Genomic DNA, 11,371 nt, shown 5'->3' on the forward strand with positions numbered 1-11,371 from the left:
CCAGGAACCTTGGGAATCCCCCCTGGCCTAGAACACACACACACTGATCGACACTGACACACACACTGACACACACAACTTGACGAACGCACACACACACACAATACACACACACACATCCACACCGGCACACACACACACACACACGCACGCACACACACACTGTGACACACACACACGTAAACACACACACCGGCAATGACACTGACACACACACACGTACCGTACACACTGACGGGCACACTGCCGGGCACACACACACACACACACACACACGGCACACACACACACACACACACAAACACAAACACATACTGACATACTCGCAACTGACATAGCAGAGGGGGGTGGTAAGTCATTTGAACGTTTAATTTCTTTTGTCACAAATTTAACTACCCATCAACAATTACAAACCGTTCCTTGTGTTTTTATTTTGAGATAGTTTTGTATTTTTAGTCACTGCAGCGAAGGGACATCACTCCCGCCACCTTATCTGTATCTTCTTCTGCTTGTTGCCGCAACACGTGGAGACCAGTCCAAATCGTCCAAATGTAGTGGTCATCTGCAGAGACGCCGCCGTGCCGTACAGCTTATCCTGGATGGGAGTCGGGATTCGCTTTTTTTGCACTGCCATTGATGCCAAGAACGGAGCAGCCAGGGTCATTTCAATTTTCATCCAGGAATGGCACAAGCGAGCCAAACCGGCCGATGGTCTTTCGACTCCATGGAGACAGCTGGTGAAGGTAATACTATTTTTATTCCTACATTTGTTGACGACAGAGTGCAACGTTTCTAAAATATGATCGGTGCTAACAGAGCAGCAGGAATATACGTGCCCTTGATGACTTGGTCACTTTCGGTTTCACGGTACCAGTAAAGTCGATCGACCCCCCCCCCCCCCCCCCTTCCTTTTAGGACCTAAACAAATCTGAAAAAATCAGGTCTTGAAAGGAAGAAGTCTTGAGATGAAAGTAAATATAGAGAGGTTGTGGACAGACAAATCTGAGAAAACAGGGTCTTAAAAGGGAGGGAGTCTTTAATCAGGGGATATTAAAAGTGTTGTTCCACTGTACTACCAAAAAGAGGGGATACTGTTTGATGTTACTGTAAAGACTTACAGTAACACTGTTCTCTCCGATTGCCAGTGTTTGTACTTTGTAACAGATTGTATGACCGGCACGGTTGGCCTTGTGGTAAGGCGCCCGCCCCGTGATCGGGAGGTCGTGGGTTCGAACCCCGGCCGGGTCATACCTAAGACTTTAAAATTGGCAATCTAGTGGCTGCTCCGCCTGGCGTCTGGCATTATGGGGTCAGTGCTAGGACTGGTTGGTCCGGTGTCAGAATAATGTGACTGGGTGAGACACGAAGCCTGTGCTGCGACTTCTGTCTTGTGTGTGGCGCACGTTAAATGTCAAAGCAGCACCGCCCTGATTGGCCCTTCGTGGTCGACTGGGCGTTAAGCAAACAAACAAACAGATTGTATCCTGAAATTTAGCACTCCATGTGTTAACATTTCCACTTCCAGGTCTGTAGTGTGCAAACGTGTTGTCACTGTTACAGCTGAAATGAACTAACAAGAATACTAGTCTGATGTACATAAAATATGGGAGAGGTTTGGGGTCGGGGGTGGATGGCAAGCATAACATTGATAAATGACTATAGTTTTGCAGTGGTTTGCTCTCTTGTACTATGAGTGTTAACAGCAATTGTTTATAATTTGTTACTCAACTTACTGTAAGGACTATTACTATTAGCTTTTCTCAGCAACTGCAAACAATTGTGACTTAATTGCAAGAGCGCTTCATTAAACATTGGGACACTTCTTTTGGTTTTTTTAATGGCTATAGTGTAGAAACTAGAAATGCTGAGATACATTAATGTAGTCATGAACAACAGCAACAACAAAAACAAGAACATGTTTTGAATTCTGATAGCTAATGAAACTGACAGCTTGATTAGAATTATGTAGTTTTTGCAATTGCTGACTGAGTTGCATCCTTTGGTTTTACCTTGCATTGATTATCACCTTTGCTGACAATTGACTCATTGAGTGCAGTATTGAGTAACGTATAGTTATTTTATTTCAAGTTAACTTCTGGCTCTGCATGGTGTTAATCCTACTCAAACTTAGTCAAAGTAAGGTATCATTATTTATGAATAATGTGAAGTTGAAGATACAAATTAATGAGAAAGTTTGTGTATTTTTCTGTACACTCTTGCTATTTACTGTTTCAGTGCTGAACCATTTGCTTGAATGCTTGATCAGATGATGACAGAGTGACACCTGGTGGTACCCAATAAAACTGCCTTTGCTGCTATAACTACAAGAAATTTCTACAATTCAGAACAGTAAGTGCATGAGGTTCCATTTTAAGCTGTCAAGAGTAAATCTCAGGAATAGATTAGAAGATTTAGTTATGTCACACATGTCTTGCTTTCTTGACTTTTCTCACACTCTCTTGTCAGACTCAGAGAGTGCATGATTGTACATTTTTTTTACAGTAATTTTTTATGTTCCTAATTGGAAAACAAATGTGTCATAATCTTAGTGTTTAGGATAACTATATGGCAGAGAGAATCATGGAAATGATTGGGCGATGGGGGTGTGTCGCTGGTGTGCAAGAGGGTGGGTGGGTGTGGAGAGAGTAGTGATGGTAGTCAACTACTAACTAAAAGATTACTGATTGCATACATTTAGTGTTTATTGATTTGGAGGGTGGGGGAGGAAGGCAAGCAGTATTATTACATGTGTATGGGTATACTAGTTGTGCATGTTCCAAATGGGGGTGGAGGTTGGCATGGCAAGCAATAGCTCAGTCGGTATAGTGGCCTTGAAACCGGTTGTGGGGATTTATTTCTCAGAATTGACGTTGTGCAGACTCTGCTTGGTTTCTGAATAGCTTATTAAGCCTGTGACTGTGTGCATACATAAAGATCTCAAGTTCACAGTTTCAGGGCTTGGAATTAATGGAAACATCAACACACATGTAGGAAAAACTCAAAAAAAGGAGGGGGGGGGGGGGAGTTTGGTCCCACGGTAGTGTTTGAATGAAAGCAATCTTACTTTTTAAGAGGGTAATCTTGCAGGACTATGATTCTTACATTGGTAGTTGACTAGTGTAGTTGTGGTTTTGTACTAGTGAGGAATGTCATCTATGTCATGTGATTTCTTGCTTCTTCTTTTTGTGTGTGCAGCTAAAGATGTTGGACCTTGCCTACAGCCTAGTTTTGCATAGATCTCCAACACCGTGGCTTTACTCTGAGACACCACAGAAAACACAGCCTTTTCTGCTGCTGAAAGGTAAACATTAGGTTAAATTTGTGTTTGTTTTGATTTGTATGTTTTCCTTTTGTAGTCTATGGCAGGAGATTTGTGCAGGTGTACAAATGGTAGAGGTGTCAGAGGAAATGTCCACTTGTTACTTGTCTCTATATCAGTATATATGTATCACAAATACGCATCAAATGTACTGATAGAGACCACATGGACAATTTCAAGCACTTTTCTGCCAGGGGTAGGGTCAGCTATGTAAGAATCATGTCTTACTCTGTTCATGCAAAAATAAGGTTCTGCATTTGAATGAGTTTGAATCAGGCACCTGTGTTTTTGCTCTTGTTTGTGCCCTCTTGTGAACTGTTAACTTATGAACAACCACCCCAGCAAGCAACTCTTTACTGTTCTGAGCACAACAGAAGGGCGCATGGTCTGGGCATATGGATGGTAAACACATCTCATGCACAAGTACAGGCCTGAAAGTGGCGAGTATTTTCAATTACTCGCCATGGCGAGTAAAAATCATGTAAATGGTGAGTAGAAATGTTAATCTACTCGCCACATGCGAGTAAAGTTGATAAAACAAATGGTTGTTTTGACGAGTAAAGTTTCAGTAAATTATGAGAAGTACATGTACTAGCAGTGCTTCATTTTGTGGACTTTCAGTGCTGAAGTATGATTGTGTGGATTGATCATTTTGTATTCTGTTATTCAGATTGCCACTTGCTTTCTTTTACATATATTTACAAGATGGTGGCTGATTTGTGTGTGTTGCAGAACACAGGTCCATGAATAAAAGAACCCAGCTGGTATTCTTCATTCATGGAAAATGAAAGGAAATTTATCAGCCAGGATTCGCCACTCACTCTGCTAAGGGGGAACCCCGGTCAGCCCTACAGTGGATGAACAGCTTGGTCCTTGGAGGGAAAGGTAACTACTGCAGCACTTTAGAAGGGGTCTATGTCGACCAACAGTGGCTGTATTCCCTGTATGTTAATTTCCTGTACATATACAGGGAATATACTTCCGTTAGACGCCATGGAGTTACTTCAAGCTTACGAAAGTGAAAGTGATTCAATGGACGAGAGTACCAGCGAGGAAAACATAATACCAGGCTGTTGGGGGTGGGGGTGCAGATGTTTCTTTAACTAAATCCGTTTTGATAAACGGTCGAAGCATGTTTTGCTTGACTGGATGCCGCACGCGAATTCAGGATTTTAAATAGATTCTCCTATCTAACCGCAGTCACGCGCTTGGCGCAAGATTGTACGATATTATACTTCTTTACAGAAAATCCAACTGTATTCCCGGTACACAGGGAAAACACCTATGGCTATGGGGAATACACCTTCTTTTGGTCGACATAGACCCCTTCAACCTTACAATATGTGAATGTGTAGAATATTATGCTTTTGCTTAAAGCTTGTTACATATGACTAAGACAGAAATGTTAATCATTCCCTTGGTGCAAATCATAAAAAGAACAATAGCGATCTGATGTACTGTGGATCAATCGAGGAAAAGGTGTGTATGACCTAGAAGAAACTGGTTTTGAAAGTGCTGAGGATGGATGGAACATTGATGCAATATCATTTACTACATTGAACCTGGGTTTCAAACTGAAGTGCTTTTTTATGCTTCTTGTTATATATATGGTCTCGGTTGACTCCTGTGTTCAAGAGACTGTAAACAACCATAAACAATCTTGTGTTGTTATGTGGTGGTGGTTTTGCTGTTGTCTAGCATCTACCCGTAATTGGCTTTATCAAATGCACCAGAAACGAGCATGAGTTTGTCGGATTAGTGAACTGTTTGAAAAACTTTAATGTATTTGTGGTTGACAGGTTGTTATTATTTCTATATTGTGTTCTTCTTTTTCTCAGGTGGGCTGTCTTCTGAAACATATGAATCGGGAGCGTCACATCTTTCTTCCTGAGACATCCCCTCTTGAAAATGGTGTGGCGTTTAGCTGAATGGAAACGTGGCAGTGTCCTGTTTTTCATAGCTTCGATGCGCGAAGTTGGGGATTTCAGCAGAGAATTTATTGATTGATTAATTAATTAGTTATTTAAGCTCACCTCACTCCTTAGTGTTATTTAGGGGGATGGGGGGGGGGGGGTGGTGTTGGCCTGGATCTTGTTAGTGAACTTTCTTTCTGGCAACTCGCATCAGAAATTCCAGGTTTGCTTTCAAGGCAATAGACGGTTTTTGAAAATAATTCTGTTAGGATTATCAGCAGTCCGGAGGTGTAAAAATCCCTGTACTGCAGTCAGGTTTTTCAAAACATCTCGAGCACGCTCTACGCCTCTGACGGGCTGTATCCCACAATCGGGACAAACGACCAACTTGGATGTGTATGCCATGCGCACAATATGATACCCCTTGCCTTTAAAAAATCAGCGGTCACAAGTTCATCAGAGTTCAGAATTTGTTGTGTAAAAGATCGCCGCTGTCAGCTAGCCATTCGTGGCTCAGGTGATTATATTTAATACAAATTTAAAAAAAGGTTTCTTATGTAGCGCACGCCGCACAGCATACACATCACAGTCAGTCGCTTGTCCTGATCGCAGGATAGCGTGAAACATGCTCCGGGAGACTGCCAATAATCCTTACATAGTTATTTAAAGAAATTGTGTATTGGTACAGCATGTTATGCATGTACTAAGATAGCTATTTGTAAATATTTGGTAGATATTTATGGTGGTGTCCCGAATTGCTCCCTCCCAATTTGCCCCATCCCATATGGTCCCCAATTATTCTTGCATTTTGCTGTGAGTAACATAACGTGTGCAAAGGCATTTGTCTGAAGCGCATTTCCAAAAAGACCCCCCGCGGGTTACGGGGAAGAATTTACCCGATGCTCCCCAGCATGTCGTAAGAGGCGACTAACGGATTCTGTTTCTCCTTTTACCCTTGTTAAGTGACTTACCACCCCCCTTGTCAATGTTTGTACAGATTTTAGTCAAGCAGTATGTAAGAAATGTTAAGTCCTTTGTACTGGAAACTTGCATTCTCCCAGTAAGGTAGTATATTGTACTACGTTGCAAGCCCCTGGAGCATTTTTTTTATTAGTGCTTTTGTGAACAAGAAACAATTAACAAGTGGCTCTATCCCATCTCCCCCCCTTTCCCTGTCGCGATATAACCTTCGTTAAACACCAATTAAAGAAAGAATTTCCAAAAAGCATAGTTACCATTTGTTTTTTTAAATCTGAATCCGTGACTGTTGTTCTTGAATACTCGTTTAGGTTTCCAAAAATGCTGATATAAAGGGGAAGGATAGTTGAAACTGTAACCGTTTACATTTTGCTCCCAGATTTGCAGTTGTTGTTTTTACTAGGAGTTTGGACGGGCTCGGTGTTCTTGTGGATAAGACATCGGCCTCCTATTCAGAAGGTCATGAGTCAAAATCGCGGCCGCCTGGTAGGTTAAAGGTGGAGAATTTTCTGATCTCCAAGGTCATTGCTTATGTGCAGACCTGCTAGTGCCTTATCCTCCTTCGTGTGTACACGCAAGCACAAGACCAAGTGCGCACGGAAAAGATCCTGTAACCCATGTCAGAGTTTGGTGGGTTATAGAAACACAAAAATACCCTGCATGCTTCCCCCGAAAGCGGCGTATGGCTGCCTGAATGGTGGGGTAAAAACGGTCATACACGTAAAAATCCACTCGTGCAAATTTGTGAGTGAACGTGGGAGTTTCAGCCCATGAGCGAAGAAGAAGAAGAACTATGAGTTTTACTCTTTTAAAAAAATGATTTTCAAATTCGAAGATTGCCACAACAGTAGTCTATCTCATCCGACTTGAACCCTTCAGACTCCCTGTACATGTACTTGCAGTTTAAACTCATATTTTGTCTGAGAATAGTTTTCAAATGCAAAGTCCTTCAGAAAAACTGCGAGATAAAAATCTGGAGTGCTAATATCGTGTTGGTGTATCGTGTCAGTGGCCGAGTGGTAACGCACTTGCGCTCGGAAGCGAGAGGTTGCGAGTTCGACCCTGGGTCAGGGCGTTAGCAATTTTCTGCCCCCTTTCCTAACCTAGGTGGTGGGTTCAAGTCTTTCGGATGAGACGAAAAACCGAGGTCCCTTCGTGTACACTACATTGGGGTGTGCACGTTAAAGATCCCACGATTGACAAAAGGGTCTTTCCTGGCAAAATTGTATAGGCATAGATAAATTTTCATAAAAATGTCCACCAAAATACCCGTGTGACTTGGAATAATAGGCCGTGAAAAGCAGGATATGCGCCGAAATGGCTGCGATCTGCTGGCCGATGTGAATGCGTGATGTATTGTGTAAAACAATATTCCATCTCACACGGCATAAATAAATCCCTGTGCCTTGAATATGTGCGCGATATAAATTGCATAAAATAAAATTAAAATAAAATCCCCGAGCTTAGAACTGTACCCACAGAATACGCGCAATATAAGCCTCATATTGATTGGTATGTAAGAAATGTTAAAGTCCTTTGTACTGGAAACTTGCATTCTCCCAGTAAGGTAGTATATTGTACTACGTTGCAAGCCCCTGGAGCAATTTTTTGATTAGTGCTTTTGTGAACAAGAAACAATTAACAAGTGGCTCTATCCCATCCCCCATCCCCCCCCCCCCCCCCCTCTTTCCCCGTCGCGATATAACCTTGAACGGTTGAAAACGACGTTAAACACCAAATATAGAAAGAAAGAATAATCTTTGAACAGCATTTGGTTGGAAAATGAAAGTCTTCACAAAGCTATCTTCTTCTATTTGTGTGGGTTAATAAATAGGATTTAACATAACAATGTGGTACTGGTATGGGTTTTGTAAAGTGATTACTCAACTTCTGTGAATTGTACCTTCGTGGTGATCATGCTACACACTGGGTAATTCAAGCACAGAAAATAATATTTCTTAATAATTTGGCCTTATAAATGTACTCCGTGACTGTATTTGTATATGGTGAAAAGGAGAAGATATAAAATTTGTGAAATAGGACTTCGTATTTGGTTTTGTCATAATGAATTTGTTGTTTCTGTGTGTGTGTGTGTGTGTGTGTGTGTGTGTGTGTGTGTGTGTGTGTGTGTGTGTGTGTGTGAGCATGCATGCGTGCTTATGTGTGAGTGCACAATTGTGTGTGTGTATTAATCCAGCAGAAACAGCTTCTCTTCCATACATTTGAATCATTTATATTGATACCACATGGAGACTATTCTGAACACACAAGCGTGGTTTTCTCTCTACAGTGCTTTTCCTAAAGTTAAATATTGAATTTTTGAATTTAAAAGTTTTTGGCACACCACTTTAAGATAATGCTCAAGGAAAATAAATAGTCTTCTTTTTTCATTAACGCTTTTTCTCACAGTGATGTGTCAATATCTCAGACGCAAATCCAGAGTCATGCACCGTTTTATGCTTGGGAAGCGCACTATACTCACTTTGGTAACGGTCACTGTTAGAAACATGCATACCAATCAATCAATTAAGCGAAAATGAATGATAAGATTCGATTATGTTCTTCTTTTTGTGCACAGGCGGTTATATACAAACGTGCATAGTGTCAAAAGAAATCACACACACACACACACACACACACACACACACTGAAAGTATGAAGAAGCCCCTCCAACTTTTGGTTGAGTTTGACTGCATTACCTTGAGGAGACTGACGACACTTCACAATGGAAAAAATAATAACTTTTACATTTCAGTGATTTGTTTTAAGTACAAAAGTACAAGTGAAAGTAGAAATAAATTAATGTGACACTATCCCGTAATCACATATCAGGGTCAACTATAATCAGTCCATTGGTTTACAAAACTTTATTCAATTTGTTATCATGACAGAAACAATGCATTGTTTTTTTAAGATAACTCAAGCATAAATGCTTATTTTAAGTCATCCTGGTATGTACATAACAAAGTTTAGCATGATGGCGGACTAGATACATTTACTCATTTCAGACAACGAAAACAAACAGACAAACCTGATGCGCAAGCAATCAAAAAATGGAGGGGGTGGTAGTACAGAACTTGGTGGGGGTAAAAACAAGAAACAAAAAGAAATGGGGTACGAGAGAACAGAATTCAGCATAAGGGGGAAAAAAAAGGACGACGAAGACTTGGAGCGCCAGAAATGTTGGAAGAGTGGGTCACGTCACAATAATATTAAATGCACAGAAGACACACACGCAAAGTTAATACATTTTGTGATCGGCGAAAATGGCACTAAATTACATAACGATTGGGCCATAATCGATAAGTCGAAACAAGGACACAAAACACGAGAGAAATTACGAAGAACAATTGGTCAGGCAGCATTTGTCTCATGACAGTGTCAGTGAACATTATGAATAAAATGTAGAGGCTCATGTACGGAACATGCCTGTTTGTCTTAATAAATTCTTGTACAGTTATAAATATGGTCTGATTGACATTCCGGGAATATTGCGGGATGCCTTTCAATAATATTTCAATAAACTTATAATCAGTTATCAATTGACAATAATCGTACATCTCTACACAAGGGTCAATGCAACAAATAGTGCTCAGCAGTCTCCCTTGGGTAACCGCACTCACATTTGGGGCATTCCTTGAGGTGCCGCTGACATAATTCAAATCACTCATACCAATACGCAGTCTGCAATTATGGACTTTTTCAAATCTATCTCCAAAATAATAATGACATGGTACTTTAAAATCAACGTTGATTGCAGTAAAGTAATTGACTGACAATTAGGGTTGTATGTGGGGTGCCTAAAATTTGAACTTTTCTTATTCCCGAATATTTTTTGTGGGCGCAGAAGCACGGGGCAAATGGTATTGTTTTTTTCTGGAGGGGGATCAGACACTATAAAACCAATTAGAGGCCGAGTTGCCTGACAGAAAGGCCAATTCTAGCCCCAGTCCATGCCGGTTACATATAATTAGCTATGCACACATTTGAGATCGATACCCAACCTTACTGAGCATCAGTTCTTTGCGTTATTTTAATTTTCTTGTTTTTCTTTAAAATAAAAAAGGGAATGGTTTTATTGATGTCATTTTATTATGTCATTATCTAGTCAGCATAAATGACTTTTGTGGATACAGGAGAAAGTGTTAAAATGTGAAGATTTCAAGTGTGGTTTGTGGTCATCTGCTCAGTTGACCACTTAAAATGTTGTTTCATTTGATGATACGTTTTGTTTGGTGTTCCCGCTTGAATGTGACAGTAAGTTGTACAATGTTACTCTGTGTGTGTGTGTGTGTGTGTGTGTGTGTGTGTGTGTGTGTGTGTCATGTGTGTGTGTGTGTGTGTGTGTGTGTGTGTGTGTGTGTGCGTGCGTGAGTGTGTTTGTGTGTGTTGGTGTGTGTGTGTGTTTGGTAACCGGCTTTGTACAGCGGGACCACCTTATTTTGTCATGTATTTTTATTCATTCTGGAGCTTTATTAAATAAACTGCCCATTTCAATCACAACTCTGGTCTGGTCTTATTGTCAGTGTTGCATAAATGATTGTATGTGAGCTTGTGAACATACAAAGAAAAAAGAAAGAAACATTCTGTGTCGAAATATCTTGACTAAAAATCAGGCGGAAGACTACACCTGTTGCATTTCCTATTATGCTCAGGCAATTATAACTGAGGGCGGAAGCGACAATGATTCGTTTTCCCCCCAGATAACATTAATTTGTAGAGACGGAAAAGGAACACGCACATTCTGGAACTGATTTGTGTAAATAACTGAGAGGGTGTTTTGTCTGCTTTGTGAAACGGTCCTCACACATTTGCAAAGTTCCACAGTTAGGCAGCTGAATTAAAGCATTACATAATGCATAGTGTAAACTCTAGGCCTACTTCAAGGTCTTATTACTTCAAGATGCATACACGTGCTGTTGTATCTGTTAGTGCTTGCCGGACACCAGTGCTGATTAAAATGGCTTAGATTGTTACTAATTTGAAACTACAGTATGTCCTTTTACGCGTTGTGGCAACTGAATTTTGTTGGTACCGATGATTTATACAAAGACTTTTATCACAGGTTTCTTCCATATCAAACATTTATACTTACCTTCAAGTTCGAGTTTATCTTTACTTTCACGAGGAGAGTCTGTGTGTGTGTGTGTGTGTGTGTGTG

At 40.7% G+C, this 11,371-nt stretch overlaps 1 long non-coding RNA gene across 1 annotated transcript; it reads left to right on the plus strand.

Moving 5' to 3' along the window:
• Nucleotides 1-271: 271 nt before the first annotated feature.
• Nucleotides 272-8,252, plus strand: LOC138955117 (uncharacterized). Its single transcript, XR_011452110.1, has 5 exons — nt 272-743; nt 2,236-2,349; nt 3,196-3,301; nt 4,052-4,204; nt 5,158-8,252. It is a non-coding gene; the product is annotated as an uncharacterized lncRNA (long non-coding RNA).
• Nucleotides 8,253-11,371: the final 3,119 nt, after the last annotated feature.

This window comes from Littorina saxatilis, unplaced genomic scaffold (assembly GCF_037325665.1).
Source record: "Littorina saxatilis isolate snail1 unplaced genomic scaffold, US_GU_Lsax_2.0 scaffold_1125, whole genome shotgun sequence".
Taxonomy (NCBI): Eukaryota; Metazoa; Mollusca; class Gastropoda; order Littorinimorpha; family Littorinidae; genus Littorina; species Littorina saxatilis.